The 16065-nt window shown below is 37.0% G+C and overlaps 1 protein-coding gene across 3 annotated transcripts in view; it reads left to right on the forward strand.

Annotated features, from left to right (window-relative positions):
* Positions 1-289: 289 nt before the first annotated feature.
* CDH6 (cadherin 6) overlaps positions 290-16065 on the forward strand; it is a 127270-nt gene continuing 111494 nt past the window's right edge. For 2 of the 3 annotated variants that reach the window (XM_060634398.3, XM_081796020.1), the window contains exon 1: positions 290-485. The gene's annotated coding sequence lies outside the window, so the exon portion shown is untranslated. Of the gene's footprint in view, positions 486-611; positions 748-16065 lie in introns of those variants that run through there. The other variant, XM_060634399.3, reaches the window with a different exon arrangement.

Raw genomic sequence — 16065 nt, forward strand, 5'->3', positions numbered from 1 at the left:
TGCTCGGTCGGTAAAAAAAGAAAAAAAGAACATCCGACCGTAGCTGATAATAGCACAAGGTGCATTTTGGCAGTATAAAGGAGGAAACAGACAGAGTCACACAAGTTCTGAGTATGTTTTAACCCCCAAAAATAAGAAAGGAAAGGAAAGGAAAGCCTGGGGCTGAGGGAGTGTTACCGGGAGCGAATTGCTCAGGACTTCAAACACAGGGAGTCATTCTGTCAAGGGGAGGGGGCGGGCGGGGGCAGGCACTGGGCCTCTCTAACAAAGTCCTCCTCTCTTTGCTCCCTCCCACTTCATTCACTTGCAAATCAGTGTGTGCCCACAAGAGCCAGCTCTCGGGAGCCCGTAACCTTCCCATCCCAAGAGCTGCAGTTTCAGCCGCGGCAGCAAGAAAGGCAGAGCCCGCGACTGCAGAAGCAGCGGAGGCAGGAGCAGCCTGGGCGGGTCGCAGGGTCTCCCCGGGCGCAGGAAGGCAAGCAGAGGTGGGTTCGGTCTCTGTTGGCGGTGGTGGTGGTGGTGCAAGCCTTTTCTTTTTTTTTAATTCTGTAGCGTTGATGGAAGCCAATCAGAGAGAGAGTCCTCTCTGCCCGATGGGTGCCGCACGCCGGAGTTGGGAGGGATGCTCAGCCTGCGAGCCCGGGTCGGGGCAGGCGCGCGGGTCCGGCTGCGCGGGCGGCGCTGCTGCCGCTGCCCAGGACAGGCGCGGGTTTCCGGGGAGTCTGGGCGCCGCTCCTCCGCCTTCTGGTAAGACCGATCCACCCTGGGGCTGGGTGGGAGCGTAAGTAACGGGCCGCCGGGAAGAACTCGCTGCCTTCCTCTCCGCGGGCAGAGGCTGCCAGGAGAGCTCCGGCATTTGCAAAGTTGGCTGGTCAATTACCAAGGGCGCTGGTGCGTGCAGGACCCGCAGAACCGTTGGGGGCTTGATTTATTTCCACCTGCCCACATCACAAGGGTCTGTGCGGGGACTGCTTTGGCTGAGTTACATTTCTTGCCTGGGGGGTAAAGCAGAAAATCAGGTAGCTTGAAAACTCCTGAATGCTCCCAATAAGGAAAACTTAAGCTAAATAGATGGTATGGCTCAGAGAAGGAGCCAAAGAAAACTGTTAGCTTGCACGTTCTGGGAAATGCCTGCCGGCTCACATAGGGAAAGAAATGCTTGGGTTGCAAGGAAAGTCCAACATTGGACTCCGAAAATGGAGCACACTGTCCAGGGAAAAGTCATGTGGACGACGCAGCTCGATGGTGCTCTTCCACGGCTGGCCAGGCACAAATCTGGGGGATAACGCCTCCCCCGGACTGGTTGGAGAGCAGACCAAGTATGCCGGGTTGTAGGTGTCCGATGCAGGAAAAGTGGAGCCCCCAATGCGTTAATCCCCGAATTTAGTAAGAGCGAATGTTGCTGTGTTGTGTACTGCAGCAGTTGAGAGCCGGGTTTACTTCTGTAGTTAAATATTCTTCTGCCAAGAGTTATCGGAGATCTCGAGATGGAGGCTGCTGGAGAGGTCAGCGTGGTGCTGAGAAGTGTTTTCACTGCTGCAATAAAATCCATATTTTATGGGGAGTTATATGCAGGTCCTTGTTAGTCCAAAGGGCTGTTCACCTGAGTTAACTACTGAGAAAATTCAAGTACCAAGAAGTTTAATCATCTGGAATAGCCCCACATTTCCCTCTCCCTCCATTTTTTTGGTAAAGCTATATTAATTATAATATTTACACTATAGAAGTATGTCAGCCCCTGTCTCCGCCAATCTTCACTTTCACTTACTGAAGCACATAATGTGGGAAAGAAGAGATTTTTTCCTTCAAACATAGCTGGAGTGGCTGGTATGTAGATGTATGGCTGCTCTAGAGGGGTGCACATGCAAAATATGGGCTTTCTGATTGTTTATTATCCAGGGGATAATAAACTCTTCTCTGTATCCGAAAAGGAACACAGAGATATACCTAGAAAATGTACAACTCTTCTAAGAATGAACAACAAATATGCTTATACAAACAGTAGCCAAGGATTGCTTTTCTTTTTTTTTTTTTTTTTTTTCTTTTCTTGCTGATACCTTTACCTGAAAAGAAAGCCTTTACGATTCTACTTTAGGAGAAAAAAAAAAAAATTTCTTCCAGTTTAGCTTGAGCATCATCCTTTGTGTAATAGCACTTGCATGGCTCTGTGTTTGCTATTTTAGAGATCCGGAAAACAAGTTGTGTGAAGAAAGGGGGGTATGATCAAGCAGATGTCTTCATCATGTCAAAAGGAAGAGGGCAAAGTTTATACCAGAGGCCAGATTTTCAATGCAGAGCTCAGAAACTTAAAAGAAATCCAATATGTACTCGAAAATACAATTGCATAGGACTGTATCTCACCCCCTTTTGTTTTTGGTCTGTTCTAATTAAAAAGGTATTGGGAGGAAATACAAGGCAGCTCTTTTTCTACCTACTTTGATGGTTCATGGCATACTTCTGAAGCAGAGGAAGTAACAAATTTCTTCAGGAAAACATGAGAGGCAGCAGCACAGTTCTGAAGGAAAATGGCAATGGTTTAGTTCTACTGTACTTGTCTAAAATTATCTTTTACTGCCATTATAAGTGACAGACTGGATCCTCTATAGGGACTTTTAGTCCCTTTACTATCTGGCTTTTACATCAATTTATTGCAATTATATTTCTTAATGCTAACTTTGCAAGGATAATGTATAGAAACAAAGTCATTTTCTACCAAGTAGCCTACTCTCAGAAAATGTGTACCTTACCTCCTCCACCCACCACTTCCATCAGCTCTGCAAGTAAAAACTCACTTTAAGGCACTCTTCATTTTTTAAGAAAAAAGTCTCTCTCACAATATTTTGTGAGAAACTTGAAACAGTGAAACAGTGAAACTTGAAACAGTGAAAATTTCTAGAAAGCACAACTACAATTCCAGGACATCAAAAGACACTTCATTCTGGCAAATGTGTCAATAAGTTGGAACAAATTCTTGAATATCTAATATATATGGTATATACACACATATGTATAATATACACAGGGATTTTTAAAAATGATAAAATATGACAAATATTTTTAATAAAACCACATATCCTCCTTAGGAAGTGAAATGTGTGGTCCCCCCTTCTGGCCCTTACTTGCTTTGCAGTCATAATGCCAACTTACCAAGGCTGCATCCTTTGAACTATCGAAACTTTTTTTAGTTGGAAGGGACCTCTAGTGGGTCACTCCATGCATTTCTCCCTGTAGTTCAGCTGCATCTGGATTTTGTTATCTAAGGTAATAAGTGCATAACAGCTTTCCAAGTACCACCTTGACATTTATGCCAGGTCAAAATCATTATTATTGCTCTCATGTGTGTGGTTCCTCTAATTTAAGGAACTCAGGAGTATTTGCACAGTGAGCTGGGCATGCAGACTTTCAGTAACTTTTCTATGGTTCCAAATAAAAGCATTAGCCAATTAATAAAGAATTCACTACCATCAATATAAGATTTTCCTTATTTCTGACCTTGCCAAGACTGTACTTCCTTCATTCAAATTTACCCAATAATAATAACGGCATTATAGTTATGACTCAAAACTTCCATGAAAAGCACCCCCACCACTAAAGAAATATTTGCTGAAAAAAATTTAATTAACCTTTTAGAGATCCATAAACATTCACAAGTATATTAAACTAAAGGCTTATAATATAAAGTCCCTATTCAAATAAGCATATATTAAATGTCCAAATGCTGTCTGGATGCATGCATCACCCTAATTTTGTGAGGTGTTTTTATTTTTCTCTTTGATGTATCACAACACATTTTAGGTAACCTGCTCCTTAAAAAAGTCTGCCTGGGACCTAAAGTAAGTACTCTAGGGGTGAATCAGCTTCTTCTGCTGACAGTCTGCAGGTTGCAACTTCCAATTTAAAAATCTGTTCTAAAGTTTGAAATGTGTTCCAAATGAGATAACATCCGGCAGAAGCCAGTTGCCTTGTGCTGCTTGCTTAGTCACGGCAAACCATTCTTTGGGGTTGATCAGAATTAGGGTCTCGCTTATAAAAATAACGAACAGTGACTCAGTCTGAATTGCATTTTTTAATAGTGTTTCAGCTAGCTAGTGTCTACTGAGCTCACCTTATTTGCTTCACAAAAAGGTGAAAATGTAGATAATCAAACATTCTCTGGTACAAATTTTTTTTTTCTGAATAATGATTCTAAATACAAAGACTCAAGAACATCATGCTAATAGGGAAATTGCTAAAAGAAAAAAAGTAAAACTCTCACACAGAGAGAGAGAGAGCACACCCAGTTGTGACACTGTTCCCATAATATTAGAGAAGAAATATAGAAATGTAGGGCTTGGGTTGGTTTTTTTTTTTCCTCCTCAGTCTTTTATTTCTCTTTTTGTTCTCCATTGGGATTTTTATTTTACTTTGAAGACAGATGAGGTTGGGGCACTTCCCTAGATCTAATATTTTTGTTTAAGCTTTCCTCTTATGAAGATTAACTGGCCTACATTTTAAAAGTGCTATTCCTAAGGAATGCTCCCTTTTTCAAAGCAGTCATATGAGAAACTGCAGGTTATCCCTAATTAGATGTAGAGCCAAGTGTATACAGTCTTTGTAACGCCATCACTTACAAAGTAGGAAGAGAAGAGGGGGAAATTCATACAAATAACTATTCAAAAAGGTGGTGCACCTTCATTTACTACAAAAGTAAAATGGACTAAAAGCTCTTTGAGCCAAAATGGCTGGGTCAGAGGGGACCAGATACAACCAGTATCTAGTTGTTTAAGACTGTACTACCCAGGAAATTTTTAACTCTTCCAACAAAGATAACTCACTGAAGAAAGAAGGCTCTGAGCACACACGCATAAATGTAAACTAGACACATATGCAGAGGGCGCTGTGTCCCTCATCCCCACAGATTAGAGGTTATTTTACCTTGTTTCATCTGTTTAATACCTTTATACTAACACTGTTAGGTGCTTATTTCCTCTATTAATCAGATCATCTTGCTGAGATTTATGAGAGGAAGAGTTTAATTAAAGCCAGAATGGTACTATTAAACTTGATGTGCAGTATAAATGGGCAGCATGGGTCCCAAGCTTCTCCTACCATATGCAGTGCTATCTTGTGGAAGAGAGTATCTTATGAATATGAGAAATATAAAGCTAGCCACCACCGGGAATAATCTGTCTTCATATTTCATCACTTGAAATCACTGTGCTTTTTCTTTCTATAATTTCCTAAATTGGTACATCTGCCCAAAAGATGTTTAGGAGACTCAATAAGTTATAGGAATGGAAAGCAACAAGAGAAAAATAAATTGAGGAGGTGTATAAGCAAAGGAAAAGAAATGAAGAGATGAATTTTTACATAAAAGGGAAACATAAGAATAGAAATAGAATCAAAATTGCTGTTTTTACACAATGTGCATTTTCTATTTTATAAATATTGCTACTATTAAATACAATCTTATAAACACAACATCATTAACATGTTTATAAACACTACACTTCTCTACAATGGAATGTAAATTTGAAGATGATCCTTTAAAAAAATCACTATCTAAAGGAAATGATCCTGCATGGATCATAAAATAACCAAAGAAATACGTTTTTTAAAAAGTGGTCTAAAATCTCAGGAGAATCAAAGAAAGAGGTTTTCTTACTGCTTTGAAGAATAGTGACTCTTCTACATCTATTATCTTTATTGTTCTGCAAACTAAATAGATCTACTGTGTGATCTTCTAGCACATGCAAACCAAAATATATAATAGTGAGACACCTCAAATATAAGTCACCCATTTCAATTCTATATGTGGGAAAGCATGATGAAAGACTGAACTAGCAAGACAGTCCTCTCCACCCCTACGCATGCCTGTTAGTGTGTGTGTGTGTGTGTGTGTGTGTGTGTGTGTATACACACACACACACACACATATACATGTATATATTTATATACATATATATGTATATATGACAGCCAAGATTAAAAAAAAAAACACTAACCATTAGGCTCAGATTTTTTATACATTAAAAAATTAATGATAAAGTAAATGATAATAAAACTTTACTGAGCTTTTCTACATGTTACATGCTGTTCTAAGCATTTTACATGTATTCTGTATAGTAATGATAATACACCAAGTAAAAAGGAAAATGCTATACTTATATCCTTTTTATTTGGCCCTTTTTTGGTTCGAATTTCCAGGGAATTTCTGCTTGAGCTAAGCACTTAATGAATGTGCTGTTTACTAACACTTGTGCTATCTTAGAATTTAAAGTCTGACTCTCTGAGAAATACATAGCACCAGAGGGCATGGGAATGATTTGATTATTTTGACCAAAGCAATGCAGATTTTAAGGCTGGGAAAAATTCTTGCAGGTTACTCATTTTTGAAAAACTACTTGCAAGCATGCATTACAGCTTATAATTGTAGTAAAAAGTGTCGTGTGAGCCATTTGAGTGTAATGGTACTTTTTATAAGAGAATAAATGATCTCTTACCTTCAGAGATAGCCTCATGTTGGAGGAGTATTTGAGGAAGGAAGCTAAAAATGACAACTATTCATTTCCTTGACAGGGGCATCCCACCTGTGCAGCACTCTTTGAAAGCATGAGTCCTTTCTCAGTGCATTGGATATTCTCACACTGTACATAGTATTTAGGACTATGGGTAGAGTTGAGTGAGGTCATAGTATTTCCCCTCCTTATATGATGAGTAAAAATAATGTTTTTCTTCTTTGATGACCACAATTTTGTTATTTAACTACCATCATAGTTCAATATTTGTTCTGAATGATTTCTCTCCCCAGTAAAATTTCACACCAAAAAAAAAAAAAAAAAAAGTTGGGGGTGGGGAAGGAAGACATCCTATTAGCTATATAGTAATATTATATATGGTTGATATTGATGAGCCATTTTCATTAAACCTTATTCTTTCTATTGCCAGTATTCAAAAAGTCATGTAGTTAATCCAGCTTTCATGGACAATGTGATAATTACAAGTAAAATCAGAGAATGTGGGACACTGGAGCTTAGAAATGACTTTACCCAATATCCATCATTTACATTTAAGATACTTGATGACCAGGGAGGTTAGTGAGTTTTCTCTATCTCTCCTTTCTGTAACTTCTAGCTGTTGGGCAGTGTTGCTTTTTATCATCTCCACTTAATTATGGCATTAAAAACTGAAGAGGAACTTTAAATCTATAAATTGTTACTTATAAATATGCTGTGAAGGAGCAGACATGGAAACTTACAGATAAAATGAGGATTTAGGCTTTAGAAATTTCATGTGTTTGTACCATTTTGTAAAGTTCCCAATGTAAAGAAGAATTAAAACTTTCCTTCGAACTTTTGACCACTATTTGGGGGACACATTATAAAATTTAGGTTTTTATTTTATTGTAATGGCCTGATGGTTGTTTTGAGTGAGCTTTATCTAAGTCAGTGATTCCCCAGGCTATCCAAAGTGTCCATCTTTGGAAAAAAAAAAATTATTGGTCAGTGATTGGATATAAAAAATTATGACAACCTATTGGGTTTTTCATAAATCTCAATTTATTTAAGTACCCAGTGACCTTCCCCCTTCTTTAGAGTTAACATGTCAATTCTTTCACAAAAGTGTATGGATAGATTATGTTGTTTTTTACCCTTATCAAAATTAAAATCTGGCAAGCAACCCAAAGTCAACCCTACCTCCTTAAAAAAAAAGAAACCGTTAATGTTCCATAAAATCCAAAAGTCTGAGGAGACTGGGTTAGATAATGAATAACATCATGTTGAAAAATGATTGACCTACTTCTCTTCCTTATTTGGATGAATAAAAAGTAAAGGGGAATTATAATGATATTTAAGAGTCAAATAGCCAAAAAGACAAACTAAACAAAAGTCATTCAATCAAAAGGTATCCTTGGATCCCTTAATTAAACCTTATAGAGATTAATACAAATGTTTGGAATACTAATACAGTCTTTGACTATATTAACAAGTCCTCCAAAGGCATGCTTTGCCAAGCTCTCGGCCAGAATGTGTCATCAACAATGAATTTGCCCACTTGATTACATAGTGGATTCTTCAGCGGAAAACAAAGTTTTAAATTTACATCTAACTTGATGACTTAATGAAAACCCAGCTCAACTGAACCATTCACATTATAAAAGAGGTATCTTTTTTTTCCATAAAAGTGAACTTTACATAATTGTGGACAAATACAAATTTTCTAAGATGCTGCATTGTATTTTAAGGTTTGCATTTTTATTTCGAAAAGCAATTGCCTTCTAGCTTATAGTGTAGATTTCAGTCATGAAAATGAGCTTATCATATTTTTAGCTGCAAAGCTTAAACCTCTTTTGCAGGATTAAAAAAAGAGAGTTTCATTAATCTACTATCATCCATTTTACAAAATGTTTGAAACTGCTCAATTTCACATTCAGCTAAAATATTCTAAGCTCTCCTTAGCAACAGGTTCTAATTTAACACAGATCAAAATGGTGTGGTCAGACTAAGTAATCACCAATGTAAAATGATAAAATCCACCAAGACTGGAATATTACTACTGAATCCTAATTGGAACCAAGTCAAGCTACTGTATCTCCCAACAATTATTCTCATATTAAACTACTTGTTTAAAAAGTATCTAGTTGAGATTTTTGTCAGTGTTTCATAAATTATTTCCATGTTGGAGGCCTTGTGATAAATATCAGTGCCACAATTTCACTCTCTTCCTGACTCCTATCTGTCTTTTTACCAAAAAGAAAATATTTGGGGCAAGTCCTAACTAAGACAGCAGAATCAAGGGGTCACTTACTGATTAGTATCATCAAGAGGAGTGGTCCCAAACCTCCAGATCCAGAAAGTACTAACTCTGCAATAAGTTCTGAATTCAGAGAAAGTATATTTACCTGCAGGTAAATTGCCTTTGAAATAAGTGCAGGCATGCCAAATACAGATCTCATATTTAAAAATTTTGTCTCATGATACTTCCTTTTCTTCCTCAAGTTTGCTTTTAATTCTCAGATGCCACACTCCAAAATATCTTTCCAAATAGCACCATGGTTTGTTTTTCTTAAAAACGTTCCCATTGAATTTAAATGTGTGTATATTTTGTGTTCTAAAAAACACTGGAATCAAATTAAAGAAATGACCACAATAGAGGGAGGGACACTGCAAGATGTCTGGTGATCAGGTGAATAACCACTTTCTCACCAAACAGAATGCTAAATAAGACAGTAACTTTATTGAAAATATGAAGGCAAAAGCTACATAGAGCAAAATGCTCTAAAGTGACTGAGTTTAATGTAATGTAGTCAAAGATTTTTATACAGTGGACAGAGAGAGGAGAAATATTTGAAACCCTATGCTGGATTAATTGGGCTCTTAAGAACAAGAAGTTTGCTTTGCACCCTGAATGTTCTGAACATTTATAGAGCATATGTTTGCTTCCCAATTTGTCACTAAATTAAAATGGATTTTTAAAAGGCTTATTTTTTTTCTTTTTTTTATCTATATGACAATCTTTTCATCATGTCTGGTTAGAGAAACTAATCACAGAAAACAAGAGCCAAACTTCGCCTTGCTTTGTAACTGAGAAATATACACTAATATCCGTAATGTTATTAAGAAAGACTTTAAAGCAAGGAGAGCAATTTAGGCTGAGTGTTAAACTCAGCAATCCAAAGAAACAGCCATGAGGCTCCAACTGCTCAAAAGATGCCCTGCTTGTCAAATACTTTCCAATTTAGTTTTTACCTGAATGACAAGTACTCCTAAAAACAATGCCAAGACTTTTAGAAAACTCCTTACTTGATTCCCTGCACGGCAAAAGCACACCTGATCCACGTATAAGATGGCTTATGGAATAAATAAATCCAGGTTGAGGAGAAAGGAGAAACAATTTTAAAATATCACTTCTCCATCTCCAGATCACAGTTTTAAGGTGAAAGCATCACTAGCAAATATAAGCACATAGTGAGGGCTCAATAAATGCTTACTAGGTAAACTTCTCATACAAGCTACAAGATTCTCTTCAATAAATATTTTCCCAATTTACTTCCTTTTCAAGTCCATTCACAGCAGTGAAAAAATCTAACTTTTCTATCCCACGCTAATCATTTTTAATAATTCTGACTCCTTTAAAAGGAGCTGATTTCAAAGGAAACCCTATCCATGGTGTCCTGAGAGCTAGAGGGACTAAGCATGAAAATAGAGCTGCCCAGCTTCAAAATCGGGCCACCAGACCTCTTCTTCCTTCAGGCAGACTTTTTATTAAACTTGGTATGAAACAATGTTGCCTGGAGCCTGATTAACAATTTATGCCTTCCTAAGCAGATTAGCAAGAAGTCTGTCATTTTGATTTTTTAATTCTTAATTTATGTTTGGAAACAGGAAGTACCTCTGAGTTTACATTTTCAATGTATTTTCTTTTTAAGAATCCAAGCATAAACTAAACATTGTTCTGAGATTTTTTTCTTTTACAGTTTTAATATCCATGTATATTACTATACATGTTCTATGATAAATAAAGCAATTGCTTTTTTGCTGAGTGACTTTTTTCACCTCCCATTCAAATAACCCTACATATTCTTTTAAAAATATCATGAAATACAAAAATAAGAAAGATGACTGGGAAAACTGAGTAGGATAACAATAAAAACTAACACTTAGAGAACACTTACAATACTCAAGGCACTGTTCTAAATGTCTTATAGGAATGTAATGTTCATAACAATGCTCTAAAGTAAATTCTGTCAATCCTCCTGATTTTAAGACAAGACTAGAAAACAGAGCAGTTAAGCAATTTGCCCAACGTCACACAGCTAGTAGAGTTGACGCTTAAATAACACAAAAGTTAGGGGCACCATCCTCCATATAGCTGAAAATCTGTGTATAGCTTTCAAGTCCCCCAAAACTTAACTAATAGTCTAATGTTGACCTAATAACATAAACAGTCAATAACACATATTTTGTATGTTGTATGTATTACATACTGTATTCTTGCAATAAAGCTAGAGAAAAGAAAATGTTATTAAGAAAATTATAAAGAAAATACAATTACAGTGCTGTACAGTATCAAAAAAATCCACATATAAGTGGACCCGCACAATTCAAACCCATGTTGTTCAACAGTCAACTGTACCTGTCAGAGATAAGTTTGATGGCCCATACTCTTGATTGCTGAACTCTTATGCCTTTTATGCTTAATATGTATGCACTCAAAAAGATAATGGACAGATATAGATTCAAATGTATGTATCTCAAATCCAAAAATAATGTCAAAAGTGTAAGTATATACAATATATACAGTATATGTAACGTACACATTTCTCAGGATTCAGAAATACTACTAGAAAGAAAATAAGAAAACACATCTTTCCTTTTCATCCCTCAATGAATGTATCAGTATATTTGCATAACAATTAATGATCAATTAACATTGGCCCAAAGCAGCAGATACCAGCCTCACGAAAGCCTTTTAGTTTTAGGCCTGGCTATTCATGTTGAGTCAATCTTGCAATCACTTAATGCTTGTCCCAAAGGGCCTAGCAAGAGTATTGGGAGGTTCACATTCATCTTTCATTTATTTATTCCCTCTGTAATATTTACTGAAGACCTCCCGTGTCCAGTGCAGGAAAGAGAGACAGTGGATGACCAGACAAACATGCACTAGCAATTTGGGGGAAATTGATTTATTTCTTCATACTCTAAAGCACATAAATCTTATATGGACTAAAGATTCAGGAGTACAAAATAAAACTGTAACTTTACTAGCCAACAATTAGGTAAATCTCTATTTACAATGTTGAGATAGTAATAGAACCCCTGAGCATGAAGCCAGAACTTAAAAACAAAGTAAAGGAAGACAGCATCATTTGATGCATGGTCTATTAATGGTAGGCCAATAATACCAGCTTTGTAGATAATGAATAAGACATCCAGAGTTGACTATGTTTTGTCTTCTCTCCATAGTTGCATCTTACATGAATATAGAAATTATCCTTTAATTTCAGGTTACATTATGATTTGTAGAGTCTCTATTTATTTTTTAGGCTTGGCTTTTGACTTTCCACCCCAGCTCAGAAACAACCACACATCTAAAACTGTTCACTACCAAAACCTTATTAGAGTTTTATTCTTGATAATACAACTCTGAATATATTCACAGTAGCAACCCTTACAATATTACCAAAGAGTTTGCTGTACAGCATAAAGCCTTATATATATTGACCAGTAGAAATACATTCAGCAAGAAGTCACTTTACCCCCAAGAAGACAAGCTGAAATTAAGGTTTAGGTGAGGGGATTTCAAATCAATTGAAGCATTTAATGAACACTTTTGTACAAGGCATTGTGTCGGGTGCCATAGATAACACCATGGTTTGATGTCAGGTCAGTTCCAATATGTATTTAATATTAAATAGGACTGCTCGAAACTACCATTTTAGAAACGTATTTAATGAACAGATAGGTGTTCTGTCAGGATTGAGTCTTCAGTCATGGAACAGATTAGGATCTACCTTTGCTAAATGGCTGACACCCGAACTCAGTACTAATATTGAGCTGGTGTGCACCGGAAGAGCTATTCTGGTTGCTTACCTCTGGTATCCCCATCCATCTTCACCTGGCCAAACCAAATCTCACTGGATCTTTAGGGAAAAGTCTATTTCTCCAAGAAGCTTCCTCTGACCTTCACTCACCTGTCCTGCTTTTGGCTTAGATTTCTCACTACATGACTGTATAACAGGCCTTAATCTCAGTGCAACTGTAAACACATCTGTCCAAAAGTCTCTGCATGATAATCTAGGCCTCACCAATAAAATCACATGTAAGCACCTGGAAAACAAAGTCTCTGGGACTTATTTTACCACTAAGGCCTAGCACTGTTTTTGACATACAGCAAGAACACATTATTCCAGACTACCTTTATATGTTTTTACATTATTCATGTTGGATGTTTGTTTTCGTTACTTATAATCAGATTTCCTTTGTTCACAACACAAGAAAGTCAGTGCAAGCCTTCCAGACTGTCCAGGCCAAAGGGATACATCCAACAGAAGAGTGATATCCCTAGGACAACCTTGGTGACTTTGGCCAAATATCTGAAATAGAGTTACAAACCCTGTAACTGGCAGGTCTCCTAATACAATACTTGAGGGTTTTATTGTTATTATTATTATTATTTAGGATGTCTTCTTATCTAAAAGTTGACTTTTGCCTGGTTACTCTACACCAAGAAAGACTTAGAATTGTTTACAGTTTTTATTTATGTGTTCAGGCTGAAAACTGTGGCTGTATATTTTCTCTCTTTTGTGTAGACTAGTATGATAAACCTTGATTATCTTTTTGGTTTATAATCCACCCACAGTAGTACATCACACTGAATCTACAAAACAGTCTGTGGAACATTCTTGTGTAATTTTCAGTAAGGAAAATAATTTTTCCCTTAAATTCTCACCCTGGCAATGTTTCTTAAGGTTCTATAGGAAGTTTAATACCAGATTCTACATACCTTGTTATAACCTTGAACATAGCTGTACAAAATAGATTGAATTTAATTCAACTGATTATGTAGTCCTGTTTCATTCCTTAAGTGGCAGTCAATGCATGGAATAGAATCTTCATGAATATTGCCTGGCAATGAAATATGCAGTTCAACCCAGCTCTATCTGAGCATGCCAAATGTTTTGTAAGGTTGTGAGATGAAGTGGAAGAGGTTTGGATGATGTTCTTTATACTTCCCCTTTTAATGTGATATCCATCAGCCTGAAGTCTAAGGTACATGGAGAATTTTAAACTTACTAATCAATACTATACAGTAGTTTGTTTCATATAAGTGATTTTCTAGACTAGAATAAGTATGGTGATATAGGCTATCGAATTTTTCTTTTTTTAATGTTTATTTATTTATTTTTGAGAGAGAGAGTGCAAGCAGAGGGAGGGGCAGAGAAAAACGGAAAGAGAGAATCCCAAGCAGGCTCCACACTGTCAGCACAGAGCCTGACTTGGGACTCGAACTCATGAACCATGAGATGATGACCTGAGCCGAAATCAAGAGTCGGAACTTAAGCCACTGAGCCACCCAGATGCCCCTCTTGTCAATTTTTTCTATTACACCTCACTACTGTGGAATATTGTAACTTCCAAGGAAAAGTAGTAGAAACTCAGGATTTACCAAAACTAAAACAGTGAGTCCCAAGATTCTTCTCTGCCTCTTGACTATTCTCTTGATTAATACTTTCTTATCAGTAACATCACTCATTAACACAAGTAATCTAAACTGCCTAGGGTCAGTCCTCTCTCATACTTCACATCTTCAACTTCAGAATGGTAAGTAGAGAATTAAAGGATTTTCAGGAGTGATTAGCTAGTGGGGGTGGAGGGGAAGCCAATAACTAAGCCTATTAACAGAGGAAAGGTGATCAGAAAAGCAAGCTATAGTAATTCACGTTCAGCATCCTAAAGATCTGATTACTCTTTCTCACTAAGTGTTTTCAGCCTGTGTATTAGGATGCTTTGGGCTACGGGTAAGAGTAAATCCCATTTCAAACTGCATTAAGAAATAAATAAAATTACATTTTACATGAGAGACAGTCCATAGGAAGGCAGGTTTAAGTGGTGTGGTCAAAAATTCAGGATCTTTCTGTCCCTCCATCCTCCCATCTTCGGCATCAAAATCACTCAACCAGGGATTTCTCTCAGACTTTAAGGTTGCCAGTGGCAAGGGGGGCCACATACTTCCTTATTCTTGTCTGGCAGAAGAGAGAGAAACCTCTCTCACAGTCAAGAAGAGCAATGCCCTTCAGTCGGATAGTCCTATTAAGCCAGTTTGGGTCATACAACCACTCTTACTACATTATTAATTGCTTAGAAATCCTATTTGCTAATTGGCTCTTTAGACTTAAGATCCATTCTTGAGATCAGCTTCCTTGATTCCTGTACTGTATTATACAAGTAAGGGCTTCAATGGAATTCAGTTTCATAAATGATAGTTAGAGGTAATAAAGAACAAGACCAAAATTCACCTAGTCCACCAAGTGAGGGTTACCTGCAAAATGGCAATTAGAGTGATACTTACACCATTTGAATGACCTCTATTCCTATTTCATTTTACTCTGTGCACAAAGCAGGGTTTTGGTGTATTTGTTTTGGGAATAGACTGACTAGAAAGTCATCACTGTCCAAAAAGAAAACAGTTTTTTCATCTAGCCATTGGAGGCTTAACTAGCTGGAAAGAAAATATAATTTCCTTTTGTTCCCATAGTCTCATTTAGAAAATAATCTTAAGAGATTCAAAGGACACCATACCATGTGAGCACTTTTCTTGCTCTCAGGGGGTTTGGCTTGGGCTTTAACTTTTCTAACATGTTCTGAAGTGTTTTCTTAAGCAACATTTTTGCCTTTAGCACTGTCCTAACCACTGGAGCTTTAAGAAAACTTTTGAAAATGTTGTTTAAAAATAGAATCACAAAACATTTTCTCCTTTATTGCTAAAAATAACCTGAATCTTTCCTTAAGAACTCCCCTTTTTTTTATTTTAGGTTTTATCTGAAAGGCAAATAAGCTGAAATGCAGATGTTTATCTAAATCCAACTTAAAACAGTAAGAAATAATTGTAAAACATAAAATGAAAACCCAACAGAGTTCTGCCCCTGTTGTCTGGGTAATTTTAGGCCAAAGTAGGGTTCTGAGATTTTTTTTTTTTAAATGCATTAATGTGGATGCGATGTATGCCACACAACAGGATGTTCCTAAAACATCCTGTAATAAAGTCTAAGGTCTAAAAGCTTATATATTTTTCCCTAATCTTATTTGTATTCCCTTAGAGCTGACCTTGCCACAGTGTGAGTTCACCTCTCTGCAAATATTTAACTATAACAAAAATCTCTTTTATTCATTTATTTTTTTCTGGCCTAACAATTTGGGGGCAGAATTAAGGAACGAAGACCATACAAGCTTAATATTTAATCAAGAGATGAGTAATTGGTGACATTTTGAGGAAAGAGAGCATCTTGATCATTAAACTCCTAAACTGTCCTACTTTTGCATGACAAAGGGAGTCCCAGGTTGACTGTTTTGACGCAACAGGCAG

The sequence above is a fragment of the Panthera onca genome, chromosome A1 (genome assembly GCF_046562875.1).
Source record: "Panthera onca isolate mPanOnc1 chromosome A1, mPanOnc1 haplotype 2, whole genome shotgun sequence".
NCBI classification, from domain to species: Eukaryota; Metazoa; Chordata; class Mammalia; order Carnivora; family Felidae; genus Panthera; species Panthera onca.